Source organism: Schistocerca cancellata, unplaced genomic scaffold (assembly GCF_023864275.1).
Source record: "Schistocerca cancellata isolate TAMUIC-IGC-003103 unplaced genomic scaffold, iqSchCanc2.1 HiC_scaffold_1093, whole genome shotgun sequence".
Taxonomy (NCBI): Eukaryota; Metazoa; Arthropoda; class Insecta; order Orthoptera; family Acrididae; genus Schistocerca; species Schistocerca cancellata.
This window is the reverse complement of record NW_026047092.1, coordinates 3,397,627-3,424,332: the sequence shown is the minus strand read 5'-3', so window position 1 is coordinate 3,424,332 and position 26,706 is coordinate 3,397,627.

Sequence of the window (26,706 nt, the reverse complement as noted above, 5' to 3'; positions counted from 1 at the left end):
TTCCATCGTCATTAGGAGGCCCTGAATGTTACAATTAACTATCAGTTTTTCGTCCCATTCGATAATCTAGACTCACAGCAGAACGGCCATAAGGTGCTCGAGGCAGCAATAGACCCATGGAGTCAAGTCGGCTGGAGGACGATGTATTGAATTGGGACGCAATTTGTGTGGTTCATCGTCATTAGGTGGCCCTGAATATTACAATTCACTATCAGTTTTTCGTCCGATTCGAAAATCTTTGACTCACAGCAGAACGGCCACAAGGTCCCGAGGCAGCAATTTACCCATGGAGACAAGTCTGCTGGAGGACGATGTATTGAATCGGGACGCAATTTGAGTGTTCCATCGTCATTAGGAGGCCCTGAACGTTACAATTTACTATCAGTTTTTCGTCCGATTTGAAAATCTTTGACTCACAGCAGAACGGCCATAAGGTGCCCGAGGCAGGAATAGACCCATGGAGACAATTCGGCTGGAGGGCGATGTATTGAATCGGGAGGCAATTTGAGTGATCCATCGTCATTAGGTGGCCCTGAACATTACAATTCACTATCAGTTTTTCGTCCCATTCGATAATCTAGACTCACAGCAGAACGGCCATAAGGTGCCCGAGGCAGCAAAAGACCCATGGTGACAAGTCTGCTGGAGGACGATGTATTGAATCGGGACGCAATTTGAGTGTTCCATCGTCATTAGGAGGCCCTGAACGTTACAATTCACTACCAGTTTTTCGTCCGATTCCAAAATCTTTGAGTCACAGCAGAACGGCCATAAGGTGCCCGAGGCAGCAATAACCCATGGAGACAAGTCGGCTGGAGGACGATGTATTGAATCGGGACGCAATTTGAGTGATCCATCGTCATTAGGTGGCCCTGAACGTTACAATTCACTATCAGTTTTTCGTCCGATTCGAAAATCTTTGACTCACAGCAGAATGGCCGTAACGTGCCCGAGGCAGCAATAGACCAATTGAGACAAGTCTGCTGGACGACGATGTATTGTATCGGGACGCAATTTGAGTGATCCATCGTCATTAGGTGGCCCAAAATGTTACAATTCACTATCAGTTTTTCGTCAGATTCGGAAATCTTTGACTCACAGCAGAACGGCCATAAGGTGCCCGAGGCAGCAATAGACCCATCTAGACAAGTCTGCTGCAGGTCGATGTATTGAATCGGGACGCAATTTGAGTGTTCCATCGTCATTAGGAGGCCCTGAATGTTACAATTAACTATCAATTTTTCGTCCGATTCGAAAATCTTTGACCCACAGCAAAACGGCCAGAAGGTGCCCGAGGCAGCAATAAACCCATGGAGACAAGTCTGCTGGAGGACGATGTATTGAATCGGGACGCAATTTGAGTGATCCATCGTCATTAGGTGGCCCTGAACGTTACAATTCACTATCAGTTTTTCGTCCCATTCGATAATCTAGACTCACAGCAGAACGGCCATAAGGTGCCCGAGGCAGCAATAGACCCATGGAGACAAGTCTGCTGGAGGACGATGTATTGAATCGGGACGCAAATTGAGTGTTCCATCGTCATTAGGAGGCCCTGAACGTTACAATTCACTATCAGTTTTTCGTCCGATTCGAAAATCTTTGAGTCACAGCAGAACGGCCATAAGGTGCCCGAGGCAGCAATAACCCATGGAGGCAAGTCGGCTGGAGGACGATGTATTGAATCGGGACGCAATTTGAGTGATCCATCGTCATTAGGTGGCCCTGAATGTTACAATTCACTATCAGTTTTTCGTCAGATTCGAAAATCTTTGACCCACAGCAGAACGGCCATAAGGTGCCCGAGGCAGCAATAGACCAATGAAGACCTGTCTGCTGGAAGACGATGTATTGAATCGGGACGGAATTTGAGTGTTCCATCGTCATTAGAAGGCCCTGAACGTTACAATTCACTATCAGTTTTTCGTCCGATTCGAAAATCTTTGACTCACAGCAGAACGGCCATAAGGTGCCCGAGGCAGCAATAGACCCATGGAGACAAGTCGGCTGGAGGACGATGTATTGAATCGGGACGCAATTTGAGGGAACCATCGTCATTAGGTGGCCCAGAATGTTGCAATTCACTATGAGTTTTTCGTCAGATTCGAAAATCTTTGACTCACAGCAGAACGGCCATAAGGTGCCCAAGGCAGCAATAGACCCATGGAGACAAGTCTGCTGCAGGACGATGTATTGATTCGGGACGCAATTTCAGTGTTCCATCGTCATTAGGAGGCCCTGAACGTTACAATTCACTATCAGTTTTTCGTCCGATTCGAAAATCTTTGACTCACAGCAGAACGGCCATAAGGTGCCCGAGGCAGCAATAGACCCATGGAGACAAGTCTGTTGGGGGACGATGTATTGAATCGGGACGCAATTTGAGTGTTCCATCGTCATTAGAAGGCCCTGAACGTTACAATTCACTATCAGTTTTTCGTCCGATTCGAAAATCTTTGACTCACAGCAGAACGGCCATAAGGTGCCCGAGGCAGCAATAGACCCATGAAGACCAGTCTGCTGGAAGACGATGTATTGAATCGGGACGGAATTTGAGTGTTCCATCGTCATTAGAAGGCCCTGAACGTTACAATTCACTATCAATTTTTCGTCCGATTCGAAAATCTTTGACTCACAGCAGAACGGCCTTAAGGTGCCCGAGGCAGCAATAGACCCATGGAGACACGTCGGCTGGAGGACGATGTATTGAATCGGGACGCAATTTGAGGGAACCATCGTCATTAGGTGGCCCAGAATGTTACAATTCACTATCAGTTTTTCGTCAGATTCGAAAATCTTTGACTCACAGCAGAACGGCCATAAGGTGCCCGAGGCAGCAATAGACCCATGGAGACAAGTCTGCTGCAGGACGATGTATTGAATCGGGACGCAATTTCAGTGTTCCATCGTCATTAGGAGGCCCTGAACGTTACAATTCACTATCAGTTTTTCGTCCGATTCGAAAATCTTTGACTCACAGCAGAACGGCCATAAGGTGCCCGAGGCAGCAATAGACCCATGGAGACAAGTCTGTTGGAGGACGATGTATTGAATCGGGACGCAATTTGAGTGTTCCATCGTCATTAGGAGGCCCTGAATGTTACAATTAACTATCGGTTTTTCATCCCATTCGATAATCTTGACTCAGAGCAGAACGGCCATAAGGTGCCCGAGGCAGCAATAGACCCATGGAGACAAGTCTGCTGGAGGACGATGTATTGAATCGGGACGCAATTTCAGTGTTCCATCGTCATTAGGAGGCCCTGAACGTTACAATTCACTATCAGTTTTTCGTCCGATTCGAAAATCTTTGAGTCACAGCAGAACGGCCATAAGGTGCCCGAGGCAGTAATAGACCCATGGAGACAAGTCTGCTTGAGGACGATGTATTGAATCGGGGCGCAATTTGAGTGATCCATCGTCATTAGGTGGCCCTGAACGTCACAATTCACTATCAGTTTTTCGTCCCATTCGACAATCTAGACTCACAGCAGAACGGCCATAAGGTGCCCGAGGCAGCAATAGACCTATGGAGACAAGTCGGCTGGAGGACGCTGTATTGAATCGGGACGCAATTTGAGTGATCCATCGTCATTAGGTGGCCCTGAAAGTTACAATTCACTATCAGTTTTTCGTCCGATTTTAAAATCTTAGAGTCACAGCAGAACGGCCATAAGGTGCCCGAGGCAGCAATAGACCCATGGAGACAAGTCTGCTGGAGGACGATGTATTGAATCGGGACGCAATTTGAGTGATCCATTGTCATTAGGTGGCCCTGAACGTTACAATTCACTATCAGTTTTTCGTACGATTCAAAAATCTTTGACTCACAGCAGAACGGCCATAAGGTGCCCGAGGCAGCAATAGACCCATGGAGACAAGTCTGCTGGAAGACGATGTATTGAATCGGGACGCAATTTGAGTGATCCATCGTCATTAGGTGGCCCTGAATGTTACAATTCAATATCAGTTTTTCGTCCGATTCGAAAATCTTTGACTCATAGCAGAACGGCCATAAGGTGCTTGAGGCAGCAATAGACCCTTGGAGACAAGTCGGCTGGAGGACGATGTATTGAATCGGGACGCAATTTGAGTGATCCATCGTCATTAGGTGGCCCTGAATGTTACAATTCACTATCAGTTTTTCGACAGATTCGAAAATCTTTGACTCACAGCAGAACGGCCATAAGGTGCCCGAGGCAGCAATAGACCCATGGAGACAAGTGTGCTGGAGGACGAGGTATTGAATCGGGACGCAATTTGATTGTTCCATCGTCATTAGGAGGCCTTTAATGTTACAATTCACTATCAGTTTTTCGTCCCATTCGATAATCTAGACTCACGGGAGAACGACCATAAGGTGCCCGAGGCAGCAATAGACCCATGGAGACAAGTCTGCTGGAGGACGATGTATTGAATCGGTACGCAATTTGAGTGTTCCATCGTCATTAGAAGGCCCTGAAAGTTACAATTCACTATCAGTTTTTCGTCCGATTTGAAAATCTTTGACTCACAGCAGAACGGCCATAAGGTGCCCGAGGCAGCAATAGACCCATGGAGACAAGTCGGCTGGAGGACGATGTATTGAATCGGGGCGCAATTTGAGTGATCCATCGTCATTAGGTGGCCCTGAATGTTACAATTCACTATCAGTTTTTCGTCAGATTCGAAAATCTTTGCCTCACAGCAGAACGGCCATAAGGTGCCCGAGGCAGCAATTGACCCATGGAGACAAGTCTGCTGGAGGACGATGTATTGAATCGGGACGCAATTTGAGTGTTCCATCGTCATTAGGAAGCCCGGAATGTTACAATTAACTATCAGTTTTTCGTCCCATTCGATAAACTAGACTCACGGCAGAACGACCATAAGGTGCCCGAGGCAGCAATAGACCCATGGAGACAAGTCTGCTGGAGGACGATGTATTGAATCGGGACGCAATTTGAGTGATCCAACGTCATTAGGTGGCCCTGAACGTTACAATTCACTATCAGTTTTTCGTCCCATTCGATAAACTAGACTCACAGCAGAAACGGCCATGAGATGCCCGAGGCAGCAATAGACCCATGGAGTCAAGTCGGCTGGAGGACGGTGTTTTGAATCGGGACGCAATTTGTGTGTTCCATCGTCATTAGGTGGGCCTGAAAGTTACAATTCACTATCAGTTTATCGTCCGATTCGATAATCTTTGACTCACAGCAGAACGGCCATAAGGTGCCCGAGGCATCAATTGACCCATGGAGACAAGTCTGCTGGAGGACGATGTATTGAATCGGGATGCAATTTGAGTGTTCCATCGTCATTAGGTGGCCCTGAATGTTTCAATTAACTATCAGTTTTTCGTCCCATTCGATAATCTAGACTCACGGGAGAACGACCATAAGGTGCCCGAGGCAGCAATAGACCCATGGAGACAAGTCTGCTGAAGGACGATGTATTGAATCGGTACGCAATTTGAGTGATCCATCGTCATTAGATGGCCCTGTACGTTACAATTCACTATCAGTTTTTCGTCCGATTCGAAAATCTTTGACCTACAGCAGAACGGCCATAAGGTACCCGAGGCAGCAATAGACCCATGGAGACAAGTCGGCTGGAGGACGATGTATTGAATCGGGACGCAATTTGAGTGTTCCATCGTCATTAGGAGGCCCTGAACGTTACAATTCACTATCAGTTTTTCGTCCGATTCGAAAATCTTTTAGTCACAGCAGAACGGCCATAAGGTGCCCGAGGCAGCAATAGACCTATGGAGACAAGTCGGCTGGAGGACGATGTATTGAATCGGGACGCAATTTGAGTGATCCATCGTCATTAGGTGCCCTGAATCTTACAATTCACTATCAGTTTTTCGTCAGATTCGAAAATCTTTGTCTCACAGCAGAACGGCCATAAGGTGCCCGAGGCAGCAATAGACCCATGAAGACAAGTCTGCTGGAGGACGGTGTATTGAATCGAGACGCAATTTGAGTGTTCCATCGTCATTAGGAGGGCCTGAACGTTACAATTCACTATCAGTTTTTCGTCCGATTCGAAAATCTTTGACTCACAGCAGAACGGCCATAAGGTGCCCGAGGCAGCAATAGACCCATGGAGACAAGTCGGCTGGAGGACGATGTATTGAATCGGGACGCAATTTGAGTGATCCATCGTCATTAGGTGGCATAGAATGTTACAATTCACCATCAGTTTTTCAGCAAATTCGAAAATCTTTGACTCACAGCAGAACGGCCATAAGGTGCCCGAGGCAGCAATAGACCCATGGAGACAAGTCTGCTGGAGGACGATGTATTGAATCGGTACGCAATTTGAGTGTTCCATCGTCATTAGAAGGCCCTGAACGTTACAATTCACTATCAGTTTTTCGTCCGATTCGAAAATCTTTGACTCACAGCAGAACGGCCATAAGGTGCCCGAGGCAGCAATAGACCCATGGAGACAAGTCGGCTGGAGGACGATGTATTGAATCGGGACGCAATTTGAGTGATCCGTCGTCAAGAGGTGGCCCTGAATGTTACAATTCAAGTCGGCTGGAGGACGATGTATTGAATCGGGACGCAATTTGAGTGATCCATCGTCATTAGGTGGCCCAGAATGTTACAATTCACTTTCAGTTTTCCGTCAGATTCGAAAATCTTTGACTCACAGCAGAACGGCCATAAGGTGCCCGAGGCAGCAATAGATTCATGGAGACAAGTCTGCTGGAGGACGATGTATTGAATCGGGGCGCAATTTGAGTGTTCTATCGTCATTAGGAGGCCCTGAACGTTGCAATTCACTATCAGTTTTTCGTCCGATTCGATAATCTTTTAGTCACAGCAGAACGGCCGTAAGGTGCCCGAGGCAGCAATAGACCCATCGAGACAAGTCGGCTGGAGGACGATGTATTGAATCGGGACACAGTTTGAGTGATCCATCGGAATTAGGTGGCCCTGAATGTTACAATTCACTATTAGTTTTTCGTCCGATTCGAAAATCTTTGACTCACAGCAGAACGGCCATAAGGTGCCCGAGGCAGCAATTGACCCATGGAGACATGTCTGCTGGAGGACGATGTATTGAATCGGGACGCAATTTGAGTGTTCCATCGTCATTAGGAAGCCCGGAATATTACAATTAACTATCAGTTTTTCGTCCCATTCGATAATCTAGACTCACGGCAGAACGACCATAAGGTGCCCGAGGCTGCAATAGACCCATGGAGACAAGTCTGCTGGAGGACGATGTATTGAATCGGGACGCAATTTGAGTGATCCAACGTCATTAGGTGGCCCTGAACGTTACAATTCACTATCAGTTTTTCGTCCCATTCGATAAACTAGACTCACAGCAGAACGGCCATAAGATGCCCGAGGCAGCAATAGACCGATGGAGTCAAGTCGGCTGGAGGACGGTGTTTTGAATCGGGACGCAATTTGTGTGTTCCATCGTCATTAGGTGGGCCTGAAAGTTACAATTCACTATCAGTTTATCGTCCGATTCGAAAATCTTTGACTCACAGCAGAACGGCCATAAGGTGCCCGAGGCAGCAATAGACCTATGGAGACAAGTCTGCTGGAGGACGATGTATTGAATCGGGACGCAATTTGAGTGATCCAACGTCATTAGGTGCCCTGAATCTTACAATTCACTATCAGTTTTTCGTCAGATTCGAAAATCTTTGTCTCACAGCAGAACGGCCATAAGGTGCCCGAGGCAGCAATAGACCCATGAAGACAAGTCTGCTGGAGGACGATGTATTGAATCGAGACGCAATTTGAGTGTTCCATCGTCATTAGGAGGGCCTGAACGTTACAATTCACTATCAGTTTTTCGTCCGATTCGAGAATCTTTGACTCACAGCAGAACGGCCATAAGGTGCCCGAGGCAGCAATAGACCCATGGAGACAAGTCGGCTGGAGGACGATGTATGGAATCGGGACGCAATTTGAGTGATCCGTCGTCAAGAGGTGGCCCTGAATGTTACAATTCAAGTCGGCTGGAGGACGATGTATTGAATCGGGACGCAATTTGAGTGATCCATCGTCATTAGGTGGCCCAGAATGTTACAATTCACTTTCAGTTTTCCGTCAGATTCGAAAATCTTTGACTCACAGCAGAACGGCCATAAGGTGCCCGAGGCAGCAATAGATTCATGGAGACAAGTCTGCTGGAGGACGATGTATTGAATCGGGGCGCAATTTGAGTGTTCTATCGTCATTAGGAGGCCCTGAACGTTGCAATTCACTATCAGTTTTTCGTCCGATTCGATAATCTTTTAGTCACAGCAGAACGGCCGTAAGGTGCCCGAGGCAGCAATAGACCCATCGAGACAAGTCGGCTGGAGGACGATGTATTGAATCGGGACACAGTTTGAGTGATCCATCGGAATTAGGTGGCCCTGAATGTTACAATTCACTATTAGTTTTTCGTCCGATTCGAAAATCTTTGACTCACAGCAGAACGGCCATAAGGTGCCCGAGGCAGCAATTGACCCATGGAGACATGTCTGCTGGAGGACGATGTATTGAATCGGGACGCAATTTGAGTGTTCCATCGTCATTAGGAAGCCCGGAATATTACAATTAACTATCAGTTTTTCGTCCCATTCGATAATCTAGACTCACGGCAGAACGACCATAAGGTGCCCGAGGCTGCAATAGACCCATGGAGACAAGTCTGCTGGAGGACGATGTATTGAATCGGGACGCAATTTGAGTGATCCAACGTCATTAGGTGGCCCTGAACGTTACAATTCACTATCAGTTTTTCGTCCCATTCGATAAACTAGACTCACAGCAGAACGGCCATAAGATGCCCGAGGCAGCAATAGACCCATGGAGTCAAGTCGGCTGGAGGACGGTGTTTTGAATCGGGACGCAATTTGTGTGTTCCATCGTCATTAGGTGGGCCTGAAAGTTACAATTCACTATCAGTTTATCGTCCGATTCGAAAATCTTTGACTCACAGCAGAACGGCCATAAGGTGCCCGAGGCAGCAATAGACCTATGGAGACAAGTCTGCTGGAGGACGATGTATTGAATCGGGACGCAATTTGAGTGATCCAACGTCATTAGGTGCCCTGAATCTTACAATTCACTATCAGTTTTTCGTCAGATTCGAAAATCTTTGTCTCACAGCAGAACGGCCATAAGGTGCCCGAGGCAGCAATAGACCCATGAAGACAAGTCTGCTGGAGGACGATGTATTGAATCGAGACGCAATTTGAGTGTTCCATCGTCATTAGGAGGGCCTGAACGTTACAATTCACTATCAGTTTTTCGTCCGATTCGAGAATCTTTGACTCACAGCAGAACGGCCATAAGGTGCCCGAGGCAGCAATAGACCCATGGAGACAAGTCGGCTGGAGGACGATGTATGGAATCGGGACGCAATTTGAGTGATCCATCGTAATTAGGTGGCACAGAATGCTACAATTCACTATCAGTTTTTCAGCAAATTCGAAAATCTTTGACTCACAGCAGAACGGCCATAAGGTGCCCGAGGCAGCAATAGACCCATGGAGTCAAGTCGGCTGGAGGGCGATGTATTGAATCGGGACGCAATTTGTGTGTTCCATCGTCATTAGGTGGCCCTGAATGTTACAATTCACTATCAGTTTTTCGTCCGATTCGAAAATCTTTGACTCACAGCAGAACGGCCATAAGGTGCCCGAGGCATCAATTGACCCATGGAGACAAGTCTGCTTGAGGACGATGTATTGAATCGGGACGCAATTTGAGTGTTCCATCGTCATTAGGAAGCCCTGAATGTTTCAATTAACTATAAGTTTTTCGTCCCATTCGATAATCCAGACTCACGGGAGAACGACCATAAGGTGCCGGAGGCAGCAATAGACCCATGGAGACAAGTCTGCTGGAGGACGATGTATTGAATCGGTACGCTATTTGAGTGATCCATCGTCATTAGGTGGCCCTGAACGTTACAATTCACTATCAGTTTTTCGTCCGATTCGAAAATCTTTGACCTACAGCAGAACGGCCATAAGGTGCCCGAGGCAGCAATAGACCCATGAAGACTAGTCTGCTGGAGGACGATGTATTGAATCGAGACGCAATTTGAGTGTTCCATCGTCATTAGGAGGGCCTGAACGTTACAATTCACTATCAGTTTTTCAGCAGATTCGAAAATCTTTGACTCACAGCAGAACGGCCATAAGGTGCCCGAGGCAGCAATAGACCCATGGAGACAAGTCTGCTGGAGGACGATGTATAGAATCGGGACGCAATTTGAGTGTTCCATCGTCATTAGGAGGCCCTGAACGTTACAATTCACTATCAGTTTTTCGTCCGATTCGAAAATCTTTCACTCACAGCCGAACAGCCATAAGGTGCCCGAGGCAGCAATAGACCCATAGAGACAAGTCTGCTGGAGGACGATGTATTGCATCGGGACGCAATTTGAGTGATCCATCGTCATTGGGTGGCCCTGAACGTTGCAATTCACTATCAGTTTTTCGTCCGATTCTAAAATCTTTGACTCACAGCAGAACGGCCATAAGGTGCCCGAGTCAGCAATAGCCCCATGGAGACAAGTCGGCTGGAGGACGATGTATTGAATCGGGACACTATTTGAGTGATCCATCGTCATTAGGTGGCCCTGAATGTTACAATTCACTATCAGTTTTTCGTCCGATTCGAAAATCTTTGACTCACAGCAGAACGGCCATAAGGTGCCAGAGGCAGCAATAGACCCATGGAGACAAGTCGGCTGGAGGACGATGTATTGAATCGGGACGCAATTTGAGTGATCCATCGTCATTAGGTGGCCCTGAATGTTACAATTCACTATCAGTTTTTCGTCCGATTCGAAAATCTTTGACTCACAGCAGAACGGCCATAAGGTGCCCGAGGCATACAATTGACCCATGGAGACAAGTCTGCTGGAAGACGATGTATTGATTCGGGACGCAATTTTCAGTGTTCCATCGTCATTAGGAAGCCCTGAATGCTACAATTAACTATCAGTTTTTCGTCCCATTCGATAATCTAGACTCACGGGAGAACGACCATAAGGTGCCCAAGACAGCAATAGACCCATGGAGACAAGTCTGCTGGAGGACGATGTATTTAATCGGGACGCAATTTGAGTGTTCCATCGTCATTAGGAGGCCCTGAAGGTTACAATTCACTATCAGTTTTTCGTCCGATTCACAAATATTTTAGTCACAGCAGAACGGCCATAAGGTGCCCGAGGCAGCAATAGACCCTTGAAGACAAGTCGGCTGGAGGACGATGTATTGAATCGGGACGCAATTTGTGTGATCCATCGTCATTAGGTGGCCCTGAATAGTACAATTCACTATCAGTTTTTCGTCCGATTCGAAAATCTTTGACTCACAGCAGAACGGCCATAAGGTGCCCGAGGCAGCAATTGACCCATGGAGACAAGTCTGCTGGAGGACGATGTATTGAATCGGGGCGCAATTTGAGTGTTCTATCGTCATTAGGAGGCCCTGAACGTTGCAATTCACTATCAGTTTTTCGTCCGATTCGATAATCTTTTAGTCACAGCAGAACGGCCGTAAGGTGCCCGAGGCAGCAATAGACCCATCGAGACAAGTCGGCTGGAGGACGATGTATTGAATCGGGACACAATTTGAGTGATCCATTGGAATTAGGTGGCCCTGAATGTTACAATTCACTATTAGTTTTTCGTCCGATTCGAAAATCTTTGACTCACAGCAGAACGGCCATAAGGTGCCCGAGGCAGCAATTGACCCATGGAGACATGTCTGCTGGAGGACGATGTATTGAATCGGGACGCAATTTGAGTGTTCCATCGTCATTAGGAAGCCCGGAATATTACAATTAACTATCAGTTTTTCGTCCCATTCGATAATCTAGACTCACGGCAGAACGACCATAAGGTGCCCGAGGCTGCAATAGACCCATGGAGACAAGTCTGCTGGAGGACGATGTATTGAATCGGGACGCAATTTGAGTGATCCAACGTCATTAGGTGGCCCTGAACGTTACAATTCACTATCAGTTTTTCGTCCCATTCGATAAACTAGACTCACAGCAGAACGGCCATAAGATGCCCGAGGCAGCAATAGACCCATGGAGTCAAGTCGGCTGGAGGACGGTGTTTTGAATCGGGACGCAATTTGTGTGTTCCATCGTCATTAGGTGGGCCTGAAAGTTACAATTCACTATCAGTTTATCGTCCGATTCGAAAATCTTTGACTCACAGCAGAACGGCCATAAGGTGCCCGAGGCAGCAATAGACCTATGGAGACAAGTCTGCTGGAGGACGATGTATTGAATCGGGACGCAATTTGAGTGATCCATCGTCATTAGGTGCCCTGAATCTTACAATTCACTATCAGTTTTTCGTCAGATTCGAAAATCTTTGTCTCACAGCAGAACGGCCATAAGGTGCCCGAGGCAGCAATAGACCCATGAAGACAAGTCTGCTGGAGGACGATGTATTGAATCGAGACGCAATTTGAGTGTTCCATCGTCATTAGGAGGGCCTGAACGTTACAATTCACTATCAGTTTTTCGTCCGATTCGAAAATCTTTGACTCACAGCAGAACGGCCATAAGGTGCCCGAGGCAGCAATAGACCCATGGAGACAAGTCGGCTGGAGGACGATGTATGGAATCGGGACGCAATTTGAGTGATCCATCGTCATTAGGTGGCACAGAATGCTACAATTCACTATCAGTTTTTCAGCAAATTCGAAAATCTTTGACTCACAGCAGAACGGCCATAAGGTGCCCGAGGCAGCAATAGACCCATGGAGACAAGTCGGCTGGAGGACGATGTATTGAATCGGGACGCAATTTGTGTGGTCCATCGTCATTAGGTCTCCCTGAATGTTACAATTCACTATCAGTTTTTCGTCCGATTCGAAAATCTTTGACTCACAGCAGAACGGCCATAAGCTGCCCGAGGCAGCAATAGACCCATGGAGACAAGTCTGCTGCAGGACGATGTATTGAATCGGGACGCAATTTGAGTGATCGATCGTCATTAGGTGGCCCTGAACGTTACAATTCACTATCAGTTTTTCGTCCCATTCGATAAACTAGACTCACAGCAGAACGGCCATAAGATGCCCGAGGCAGCAATAGACCCATGGAGTCAAGTCGGCTGGAGGACGATGTATTGAATCGGGACGCAATTTGTGTGTTCCATCGTCATTAGGTGGCCCTGAATGTTACAATTCACTATCAGTTTTTCGTCCGATTCGAAAATCTTTGACTCACAGCAGAACGGCCATAAGGTGCCCGAGGCATCAATTGACCCATGGAGACAAGTCTGCTTGAGGACGATGTATTGAATCGGGACGCAATTTGAGTGTTCCATCGTCATTAGGAAGCCCTGAATGTTTCAATTAACTATAAGTTTTTCGTCCCATTCGATAATCCAGACTCACGGGAGAACGACCATAAGGTTCCGGAGGCAGCAATAGACCCATGGAGACAAGTCTGCTGGAGGACGATGTATTGAATCGGTACGCTATTTGAGTGATCCATCGTCATTAGGTGGCCCTGAACGTTACAATTCACTATCAGTTTTTCGTCCGATTCGAAAATCTTTGACCTACAGCAGAACGGCCATAAGGTGCCCGAGGCAGCAATAGACCCATGAAGACAAGTCTGCTGGAGGACGATGTATTGAATCGAGACGCAATTTGAGTGTTCCATCGTCATTAGGAGGGCCTGAACGTTACAATTCACTATCAGTTTTTCAGCAGATTCGAAAATCTTTGACTCACAGCAGAACGGCCATAAGGTGCCCGAGGCAGCAATAGACCCATGGAGACAAGTCTGCTGGAGGACGATGTATAGAATCGGGACGCAATTTGAGTGTTCCATCGTCATTAGGAGGCCCTGAACGTTACAATTCACTATCAGTTTTTCGTCCGATTCGAAAATCTTTGACTCACAGCAGAACGGCCATAAGGTGCCCGAGGCAGCAATAGCCCCATCGAGACAAGTCGGCTGGAGGACGATGTATTGAATCGGGACACAATTTGAGTGATCCATCGGAATTAGGTGGCCCTGAATGTTACAATTCACTATTAGTTTTTCGTCCGATTCGAAAATCTTTGACTCACAGCAGAACGGCCATAAGGTGCCAGAGGCAGCAATTGACCCATGGAGACAAGTCTGCTGGAGGACGATGTATTGAATCGGGACGCAATTTGAGTGTTCCATCGTCATTAGGAAGCCCGGAATGTTACAATTAACTATCAGTTTTTCGTCCCATTCGATAATCTAGACTCACGGCAGAACGACCATAAGGTGCCCGAGGCAGCAATAGACCCATGGAGACAAGTTTGCTGGAGGACGATGTATTGAATCGGGACGCAATTTGAGTGATCCATCGTCATTAGGTGGCCCTGAACGTTACAATTCACTATCAGTTTTTCGTCCCATTCGATAAACTAGACTCACAGCAGAACGGCCATAAGATGCCCGAGGCAGCAATAGACCCATGGAGACAAGTCGGCTGGAGGACGATGTATTGAATCGGGACGCAATTTGAGTCATCCATCGTCATTAGGTGGCCCAGAATGTTACAATTCACTATCAGTTTTTCAGCAGATTCGAAAATCTTTGACTCACAGCAGAACGGCCATAAGGTGCCCGAGGCAGCAATAGACCCATGGAGACAAGTCTGCTGGAGGACGATGTATAGAATCGGGACGCAATTTGAGTGTTCCATCGTCATTAGGAGGCCCTGAACGTTACAATTCACTATCAGTTTTTCGTCCGATTCGAAAATCTTTCACTCACAGCCGAACAGCCATAAGGTGCCCGAGGCAGCAATAGACCCATGGAGACAAGTCTGCTGGAGGACGATGTATTGCATCGGGACGCAATTTGAATGATCCATCGTCATTGGGTGGCCCTGAACGTTGCAATTCACTATCAGTTTTTCGTCCGATTCGAAAATCTTTGACTCACAGCAGAACGGCCATAAGGTGCCCGAGGCAGCAATAGCCCCATGGAGACAAGTCGGCTGGAGGACGATGTATTGAATCGGGACGCAATTTGAGTGATCCATCGTCATTAGGTGGCCCTGAATGTTACAATTCACTATCAGTTTTTCGTCCGATTCGAAAATCTTTGACTCACAGCAGCACGGCCATAAGGTGCCCGAGGCATACAATTGACCCATGGAGACAAGTCTGCTGGAGGACGATGTATTGATTCGGGACGCAATTTGAGTGATCCATCGTCATTAGGAAGCCCTGAATGCTACAATTAACTATCAGTTTTTCGTCCCATTCGATAATCTAGACTCACGGGAGAACGACCATAAGGTGCCCAAGACTGCAATAGACCCATGGAGACAAGTCTGCTGGAGGACGATGTATCTAATCGGGACGCAATTTGAGTCTTCCATCGTCATTAGGAGGCCCTGAAGGTTACAATTCACTATCAGTTTTTCGTCCGATTCAAAAATATTTTAGTCACAGCAGAACGGCCATAAGGTGCCCGAGGCAGCAATAGACCCATGAAGACAAGTCGGCTGGAGGACGATGTATTGAATCGGGACGCAATTTGTGTGGTCCATCGTCATTAGGTGGCCCTGAATAGTACAATTCACTATCAGTTTTTCGTCCGATTCGAAAATCTTTGACTCACAGCAGAACGGCCATAAGGTGCCCGAGGCAGCAATTGACCCATGGAGACAAGTCTGCTGGAGGACGATGTATTGAATCGGGACGCAATTTGAGTGTTCCATCGTCATTAGGTGGCCCTGAACGTTACAATTCACAATCAGTTTTTCGTCCCATTCGATGAACTAGACTCACAGCAGAACGGCCATAAGATGCCCGAGGCAGCAATAGACCCATGGAGTCAAGTCGGCTGGAGGACGATGTATTGAATCGGGACGCAATTTGAGTGATCCATCGTCATTAGGTGGCCCTGAACGTTACAATTCACTATCAGTTTTCCGTCCGATTCGAAAATCTTATAGTCACAGCAGAGCGGCCATAAGGTGCCCGAGGCAGCAATAGACCAATGTAGACAAGTCTGCTGGAGGACGATGTATTTAATCGGGACGCAATATGAGTGTTCCATGGTCATTAGGTGGCCTTGAACGTTACAAGTCACTATCAGTTTTTCGTCCGATTAAATCTTTGACTCACAGCAGAACGGCCATAAGCTGCCCGAGGCAGTAATAGACCCATGGAGACAAGTCTGCTGGAGTACGATGTATTGAATGGGACGCAATTTGAGTGATCCATCGTCATTAGGTGGCCTGAATGTTACAATTCACTATCAGTTTTTCGTCAGATTCGAAATTCTTTGTCTCACAGCAGAACGGCCATAAGGTGCCCGAGGCAGCAATAGACCCATGAAGACAAGTCTGCTGGAGGACGATGTATTGATTCGAGACGCAATTTGAGTGTTCCATCGTCATTAGGAGGGCCTGAACGTTACAATTCACTATCAGTTTTTCGTCCGATTCCAAAATCTTTGACTCACAGCAGAACGGCCATAAGGTGCCCGAGGCAGCTATAGACCCATGGAGACAAGTCGGCTGGAGGACGATGTATTGAATCGGGACGCAATTTGAGTGATCCGTCGTCATTAGGTGGCCCTGAATGTTTCAATTCACTATCAGTTTTTCGTCCGATTCGAAAATCTTTGACTCACAGCAGAACGGCCATAAGGTGCCCGAGGCAGCAATAGACCCATGGAGACAAGTCGGCTGGAGGACGATGTATTGAATCGGGACGCAATTTGAGTGATCCATCGTCATTAGGTGGCCCTGAATGTTACAATTCACTATCTGTTTTTCGTCCGATTCGAAAATCTTTGACTCACAGCAGAACGGCCATAAGGTGCCCGAGGCAGCAATTGACCCATGGAGACAAGTCTGCTGGAGGACGATGTATTGAATCGGGACGCAATTTGAGTGTTCCATCGTCATTAGGAAGCCCTGAATGTTACAATTAACTATCAGTTTTTCGTCCCATTCGATAATCTAGACTCACGGGAGAACGACCATAAGGTGCCCAAGGCAGCAACAGACCCATGGAGACTAGTCTGCTGGAGGACGATGATTTGAATCGGGACGCAATTTGAGTGATCCATCGTCATTAAGTGGCCCTGAACGTTACAATTCACTATCAGTTTTTCGTCCGATTCGATAAACTAGACTCACAGCAGAACGGCCATAAGATGCCCTAGGCAGCAATAGACCCATGGAGTCAAGTCGGTTGGAGGACGATGTATTGAATCGGGACGCAATTTGTGTGGTCCATCGTCATTAGTTGGCCCTGAACGTTACAATTCACTATCAGTTTCTCGTCCGATTCGAAAATCTTTGACTCACAGCAGAACGGCCGTAAGGTGCCCGAGGCAGCAATAGACCCATGGAGACAAGTCTGCTGGAGGATGATGTATTGAATCGGGACGCAATTTGAGTGTTCCATCGTCATTAGGAAGCCCTGAATGTTACAATTCACTATCAGTTTTTCGTCCCATTCGATAATCTACACTCACGGGAGAACGACCATAAGGTGCCCGAGGCAGCAATAGACCCATGGAGACAAGTCTGCTGGAGGACGATGTATTGAATCGATACGCAATTTGAGTGATCCATCGTCATTAGGGGGCCCTGAACGTTACAATTCACTATCAGTTTTTCGCCCGATTAAATCTTTGACTCACAGCAGAACGTCCATAAGCTGCCCGAGGCAGTAATAGACCCATGGAGGCAAGTCTGCTGGAGGACGAGGTATTGAATCGGGACGCAATTTGAGTGTTCCATCGTCATTAGGAGGTCCTGAACGTTACAATTCACTATCAGTTTTTCGTCCGATTCGAAAATCTTTGACTCGCAGCAGAACGGCCATAAGGTGCCCGAGGCAGCAATAGACCCATGGAGACAAGTCTGCTGGATGACGATGTATTGAATCGGGACGCAATTTGATTGTTCCATCGTCATTACGTGGCCCTGAACGTTACAATTCACTATCAGTTTTTCGTCCGATTCGAAAATCTTTGCCCCACAGCAGAACGGCCATAAGATGCCCGAGGCAGCAATAGACCCATGGAGACAAGTCTGCTGGAGGACGATGTATTGAATCGGGACACAATTTGAGTGTTCCATCGTCATTAGGTGGCCCTGAAAGTTACAAATCACTATGAGATTTTCGTCCGATTCGAAAATCTTTGACTCACAGCAGAACGGCCATAAGGTGCAGGATGCAGCAATAGACCCATGGAGACAAGTCTGCTGGAGGACGATGTATTGAATCGGGACGCAATTTGAGTGATCCATCGTCATTAGGTGGCCCTGAACGTTATAATTCACTATCAGTTTTTCGTCCGATTCGAAAATCTTTGACTCACAGCAGAACGGCCATAAGGTGCCGAGGCAGCAATAGACCCATGGAGACAAGTCTGCTGGAGGACGATGTATTTAATCGGGACGCAATTTGAGTGTTCCATCGTCATTAGGTGGCCCTGAACGTTACAATTCACTATCAGTTTTTCGTCCGATTCGAAAATATTTTAGTCACAGCTGAACGGCCATAAGGTGCCCGAGGCAGCAATAGACCCATGGAGACAAGTCTGCTGGATGACGATGTATTTAATCGGGACGCAATTTGAGTGATCGATCGTCATTAGGTGGCCCTGAACGTTACAATTCACTATCAGTTTATCGTCAGATTCGACAATCTTTGACTCACAGCAGAACGGCCATAAGGTGCCCGAGGCAGCAATAGACCTATGGAGACAAGTCGGCTGGAGGACGATGTATTGAATCGGGACCCAATTTGAGTGATCCATCGTCATTAGGTGGCCCTGAATGTTAATATTCACTATCAGTTTTTCGTCAGATTCGAAAATCTTTGTCTCACAGCAGAACGGCCATAAGGTGCCCGAGGCAGCAATAGACCCATGAAGACAAGTCGGCTGGAGGACGATGTATTGAATCGGGACGCAATTTGTGTGGTCCATCGTATTTAGGTGGCCCTGAATGTTACAATTCACTATCAGTTTTTCGTCCGATTCGAAAATCTTTGACTCACAGCAGAACGGCCATAAGGTGCCCGAGGCAGCAATTGACCCATGGAGACAAGTCTGCTGGACGACGATGTATTGAATCGGGACGCAATTTGAGTGTTCCATCGTCATTAGGTGGCCCTGAACGTTACAATTCACTATCAGTTTTTCGTCCCATTCAATAAACTAGACTCACAGCAGAACGGCCATAAGATGCCCGAGGCAGCAATAGACCCATGGAGTCAAGTCGTCTGGAGGACGATGTATTGAATCGGGACGCAATTTGTGTGGTCCATCGTCATTAGGTGGCCCTGAATGTTACAATTCACTATCAGTTTTTCATCCGATTCGAAAATCTTTGACTCACAGCAGAACGGCCATAAGGTGCCCGAGGCAACAATTGACCCATGGAGACAAGTCTGCTGGAGGACGATGTATTGAATCGCGACGCAATTTGAGTGTTCCATCGTCATTAGGAAGCCCTGAATGTTACAATTAACTATCAGTTTTTCGTCCCATTCGATAATCTAGACTCACGGGAGAACGACCATAAGGTGCCCGAGGCAGCAATAGACCCATGGAGACAAGTCTGCTGGAGGACGATGTATTTAATCGGGACGCAATATGAGTGTTCCATCGTCATTAGGTGGCCCTGAACGTTACAAGTCACTATCAGTTTTTCGTCCGATTAAATCTTTGACTCACAGCAGAACGGCCATAAGCTGCCCGAGGCAGTAATAGTCCCATGGAGACAAGTCTCCTGGAGGACGATGTATTGAATCGGGACGCTATTTGAGTGATCCATCGTCATTAGGTGGCCTGAATGTTACAATTCACTATCAGTTTTTCGTCAGATTCGAAATTCTTTGTCTCACAGCAGAACGGCCATAAGGTGCCCGAGGCAGCAATAGACCCATGAAGACAAGTCTGCTGGAGGACGATGTATTGATTCGAGACGCAATTTGAGTGTTCCATCGTCATTAGGAGGGCCTGAACGTTACAATTCACTATCAGTTTTTCGTCCGATTCCAAAATCTTTGACTCACAGCAGAACGGCCATAATGTGCCCGAGGCAGCAATAGACCCATGGAGACAAGTCGGCTGGAGGACGATGTATTGAATCGGGGCGCAATTTGAGTGATCCATCGTCATTAGGTAGCCCAGAATGTTACAATTCACTATCAGTTTTTCAGCAGATTCGAAAATCTTTGACGCACAGCAGAACGGCCATAAGGTGCCCGAGGCAGCAATAGACCCATGGAGACAAGTCTGCTGGAGGACGATGTATTGCATCGGGACGCAATTTGAGTGATCCATCGTCATTGGGTGGCCCTGAACGTTGCAATTCACTATCAGTTTTTCGTCCGATTCTAAAATCTTTGACTCACAGCAGAACGGCCATTAGGTGACCGAGGCAGCAATTGACCCATGGAGACAAGTCGGCTGGAGGACGATGTATTGAATCGGGACACTATTTGAGTGATCCATCGTCATTAGGTGGCCCTGAATGTTACAATTCACTATCAGTTTTTCGTCCGATTCGAAAATCTTTGACTCACAGCAGAACGGCCATAAGGTGCCCGAGGCAGCAATAGACCCATGGAGACAAGTCGGCTGGAGGACGTTGTATTGAATCGGGACGCAATTTGAGTGATCCATCGTCATTAGGTGGCCCTGAATGTTACAATTCACTATCTGTTTTTCGTCCGATTCGAAAATCTTTGACTCACAGCAGAACGGCCATAAGGTGCCCGAGGCAGCAATTGACCCATGGAGACAAGTCTGCTGGAGGACGATGTATTGAATCGGGACGCAATTTGAGTGTTCCATCGTCATTAGGAAGCCCTGAAAGTTACAATTAACTATCAGTTTTTCGTCCCATTCGATAATCTAGACTCACGGGAGAACGACCATAAGGTGCCCAAGGCAGCAACAGACCCATGGAGACTAGTCTGCTGGAGGACGATGAATTGAATCGGGACGCAATTTGAGTGATCCATCGTCATTAAGTGGCCCTGAACGTTACAATTCACTATCAGTTTTTCGTCCGATTCGATAAACTAGACTCACAGCAGAACGGCCATAAGATGCCCGAGGCAGCAATAGACCCATGGAGTTAAGTCGGCTGGAGGACGATGTATTGAATCGGGACGCAATTTGTGTGGTCAATCGTCATTAGGTCTCCCTGAATGTTACAATTCACTATCTGTTTTTCGTCCGATTCGAAAAACTTTGACTCACAGCTGAACGGCCATAAGGTGCCCGAGGCAGCAATTGACCCATGGAGACAAGTCTGCTGGAGGACGATGTATTGAATCGGGACGCAATTTGAGTGTTCCATCGTCATTAGGAAGCCCTGAATGTTACAATTCACTATCAGTTTTTCGTCCCATTCGATAATCTACACTCACGGGAGAACGACCATAAGGTGCCCGAGGCAGCAATTGACCCATGGAGACAAGTCTGCTGGAGGACGATGTATTGAATCGATACGCAATTTGAGTGATCCATCGTCATTAGGTGGCCCTGAACGTTACAATTCACTATCAGTTTTTCGCCCGATTAAATCTTTGACTCACAGCAGAACGGCCATAAGCTGCCCGAGGCAGTAATAGACCCATGGAGGCAAGTCTGCTGGAGGACGAGGTATTGAATCGGGACGCAATTTGAGTGTTCCATCGTCATTAGGAGGTCCTGAACGTTACAATTCACTATCAGTTTTTCGTCCGATTCGAAAATCTTTGACTCGCAGCAGAACGGCCATAAGGTGCCCGAGGCAGCAATAGACCCATGGAGACAAGTCTGCTGGATGACGATGTATTGAATCGGGACGCAATTTGATTGTTCCATCGTCATTACGTGGCCCTGAACGTTACAATTCACTATCAGTTTTTCGTCCGATTCGAAAATCTTTGACCCACAGCAGAACGGCCATAAGATGCCCGAGGCAGCAATAGACCCATGGAGACAAGTCTGCTGGAGGACGATGTATTGAATCGGGACGCAATTTGAGTGTTCCATCGTCATTAGGTGGCCCTGAACGTTACAATTCACTATGAGATTTTCGTCCGATTCGAAAATCTTTGACTCACAGCAGAACGGCCATAAGGTGCCCGATGCAGCAATAGACCCATGGAGACAAGTCTGCTGGAGGACGATGTATTGAATCGGGACGCAATTTGAGTGATCCATCGTCATTAGGTGGCCCTGAACGTTATAATTCACTATCAGTTTTTCGTCCGATTCGAAAATCTTTGACTCACAGCAGAACGGCCATAAGGTGCCCGAGGCAGCAATAGACCCATGGAGACAAGTCTGCTGGAGGACGATGTATTTAATCGGGACGCAATTTGAGTGTTCCATCGTCATTAGGTGGCCCTGAACGTTACAATTCACTATCAGTTTTTCGTCCGATTCGAAAATATTTTAGTCACAGCTGAACTGCCATAAGGTGCCCGAGGCAGCAATAGACCCATGGAGACAAGTCTGCTGGATGACGATGTATTGAATCGGGACGCAATTTGAGTGATCGATCGTCATTAGGTGGCCCTGAACGTTACAATTCACTATCAGTTTTTCGTCAGATTCGAAAATCTTTGACTCACAGCAGAACGGCCATAAGGTGCCCGAGGCAGCAATAGACCTATGGAGACAAGTCGGCTGGAGGACGATGTATTGAATCGGGACGCAATTTGAGTGATCCATCGTCATTAGGTGGCCCTGAATGTTACAATTCACTATCAGTTTTTCGTCAGATTCGAAAATCTTTGTCTCACAGCAGAACGGCCATAAGGTGCCCGAGGCAGCAATAGACCCATGAAGACAAGTCGGCTGGAGGACGATGTATTGAATCGGGACGCAATTTGTGTGGTCCATCGTATTTAGGTGGCCCTGAATGTTACAATTCACTATCAGTTTTTCGTCCGATTCGAAAATCTTTGACTCACAGCAGAACGGCCATAAGGTGCCCGAGTCAGCAATTGACCCATGGAGACAAGTCTGCTGGACGACGATGTATTGAATCGGGACGCAATTTGAGTGTTCCATCGTCATTAGGTGGCCCTGAAGGTTACAATTCACTATCAGTTTTTCGTCCCATTCGATAAACTAGACTCACAGCAGAACGGCCATAAGATGCCCGAGGCAGCAATAGACCCATGGAGTCAAGTCGTCTGGAGGACGATGTATTGAATCGGGAAGCAATGTGTGTGGTCCATCGTCATTAGGTGGCCCTGAATGTTACAATTCACTATCAGTTTTTCATCCGATTCGAAAATCTTTGACTCACAGCAGAACGGCCATAAGGTGCCCGAGGCAGCAATTGACCCATGGAGACAAGTCTGCTGGAGGACGATGTATTGAATCGCGACGCAATTTGAGTGTTCCATCGTCATTAGGAAGCCCTGAATGTTACAATTAACTATCAGGTTTTCGTCCCATTCGATAATCTAGACTCACGGGAGAACGACCATAAGGTGCCCGAGGCAGCAATAGACCCATGGAGACAAGTCTGCTGGAGGACGATGTATTTAATCGGGACGCAATATGAGTGTTCCATCGTCATTAGGTGGCCCTGAAGGTTACAAGTCACTATCAGTTTTTCGTCCGATTAAATCTTTGACTCACAGCAGAACGGCCATAAGCTGCCCGAGGCAGTAATAGACCCATGGAGACAAGTCTCCTGGAGGACGATGTATTGAATCGGGACGCAATTTGAGTGATCCATCGTCATTAGGTGGCCTGAATGTTACAATTCACTATCAGTTTTTCGTCAGATTCGAAATTCTTTGTCTCACAGCAGAACGGCCATAAGGTGCCCGAGGCAGCAATAGACCCAAGAAGACAAGTCTGCTGGAGGACGATGTATTGATTCGAGACGCAATTTGAGTGTTCCATCGTCATTAGGAGGGCCTGAACGTTACAATTCACTAGCAGTTTTTCGTCCGATTCCAAAATCTTTGACTCACAGCAGAACGGCCATAAGGTGCCCGAGGCAGCAATAGACCCATGGAGACAAGTCGGCTGGAGGACGATGTATTGAATCGGGACGCAATTTGAGTGATCCATCGTCATTAGGTAGCCCAGAATGTTACAATTCACTATCAGTTTTTCAGCAGATTCGAAAATCTTTGACGCACAGCAGAACGGCCATAAGGTGCCCGAGGCAGCAATAGACCCATGGAGACAAGTCTGCTGGAGGACGATGTATTGCATCGGGACGCAATTTGAGTGATCCATCGTCATTAGGTGGCCCTGAATGTTACAATTCACTATCAGTATTTCGTCCGATTCGAAAATCTTTGACTCACAGCAGAACGGCCATAAGGTGCCCGAGGCAGCAATAGACCCATGGAGACAAGTCGGCTGGAGGACGATGTATTGAATCGGGACGCAATTTGAGTGATCCATCGTCATTAGGTGGCCCTGAATGTTACAATTCACTATCTGTTTTTCGTCCGATTCGAAAATCTTTGACTCACAGCAGAACGGCCATAAGGTGCCCGAGGCAGCAATTGACCCATGGAGACAAGTCTGCTGGAGGACGATGTATTGAATCGGGACGCAATTTGAGTGTTCCATCGTCATTAGGAAGCCCTGAATGTTACAATTAACTATCAGTTTTTCGTCCCATTCGATAATCTAGACTCACGGGAGAACGACCATAAGGTGCCCAAGGCAGCAACAGACCCATGGAGACTAGTCTGCTGGAGGACGATGAATTGAATCGGGACGCAATTTGAGTGACCCATCGTCATTAAGTGGCCCTGAACGTTACAATTCACTATCAGTTTTTCGTCCGATTCGATAAACTAGACTCACAGCAGAACGGCCATAAGATGCCCGAGGCAGCAATAGACCCATGGAGTCAAGTCGGCTGGAGGACGATGTATTGAATCGGGACGCAATTTGTGTGGTCCATCGTCATTAGGTCTCCCTGAATGTTACAATTCACTATCTGTTTTTCGTCCGATTCGAAAAACTTTGACTCACAGCTGAACGGCCATAAGGTGCCCGAGGCAGCAATTGACCCATGGAGACAAGTCTGCTGGAGGACGATGTATTGAATCGGGACGCAATTTGAGTGTTCCATCGTCATTAGGAAGCCCTGAATGTTACAATTCACTATCAGTTTTTCGTCCCATTCGATAATCTACACTCACGGGAGAACGACCATAAGGTGCCCGAGGCAGCAATAGACCCATGGAGACAAGTCTGCTGGAGGACGATGTATTGAATCGATACGCAATTTGAGTGATCCATCGTCATTAGGTGGCCCTGAACGTTACAATTCACTATCAGTTTTTCGCCCGATTAAATCTTTGACTCACAGCAGAACGGCCATAAGCTGCCCGAGGCAGTAATAGACCCATGGAGGCAAGTCTGCTGGAGGACGAGGTATTGAATCGGGACGCAATTTGAGTGTTCCATCGTCATTAGGAGGTCCTGAACGTTACAATTCACTATCAGTTTTTCGTCCGATTCGAAAATCTTTGACTCGCAGCAGAACGGCCATAAGGTGCCCGAGGCAGCAATAGACCCATGGAGACAAGTCTGCTGGATGACGATGTATTGAATCGGGACGCAATTTGATTGTTCCATCGTCATTACGTGGCCCTGAACGTTACAATTCACTATCAGTTTTTCGTCCGATTCGAAAATCTTTGACCCACAGCAGAACGGCCATAAGATGCCCGAGGCAGCAATAGACCCATGGAGACAAGTCTGCTGGAGGACGATGTATTGAATCGGGACGCAATTTGAGTGTTCCATCGTCATTAGGTGGCCCTGAACGTTACAATTCACTATGAGATTTTCGTCCGATCCGAAAATCTTTGACTCACAGCAGAACGGCCATAAGGTGCCCGATGCAGCAATAGACCCATGGAGACAAGTCTGCTGGAGGACGATGTATTGAATCGGGACGCAATTTGAGTGATCCATCGTCATTAGGTGGCCCTGAACGTTATAATTCACTATCAGTTTTTCGTCCGATTCGAAAATCTTTGACTCACAGCAGAACGGCCATAAGGTGCCCGAGGCAGCAATAGACCCATGGAGACAAGTCTGCTGGAGGACGATGTATTTAATCGGGACGCAATTTGAGTGTTCCATCGTCATTAGGTGGCCCTGAACGTTACAATTCACTATCAGTTTTTCGTCCGATTCGAAAATATTTTAGTCACAGCTGAACGGCCATAAGGTGCCCGAGGCAGCAATAGACCCATGGAGACAAGTCTGCTGGATGACGATGTATTGAATCGGGACGCAATTTGAGTGATCGATCGTCATTAGGTGGCCCTGAACGTTACAATTCACTATCAGTTTTTCGTCAGATTCGAAAATCTTTGACTCACAGCAGAACGGCCATAAGGTGCCCGAGGCAGCAATAGACCTATGGAGACAAGTCGGCTGGAGGACGATGTATTGAATCGGGACGCAATTTGAGTGATCCATCGTCATTAGGTGGCCCTGAATGTTACAATTCACTATCAGTTTTTCGTCAGATTCGAAAATCTTTGTCTCACAGCAGAACGGCCATAAAGTGCCCGAGGCAGCAATAGACCCATGAAGACAAGTCGGCTGGAGGACGATGTATTGAATAGGGACGCAATTTGTGTTGTCATCGTATTTAGGTGGCCCTGAATGTTACAATTCACTATCAGTTTTTCGTCCGATTCGAAAATCTTTGACTCACAGCAAAACGGCCATAAGGTGC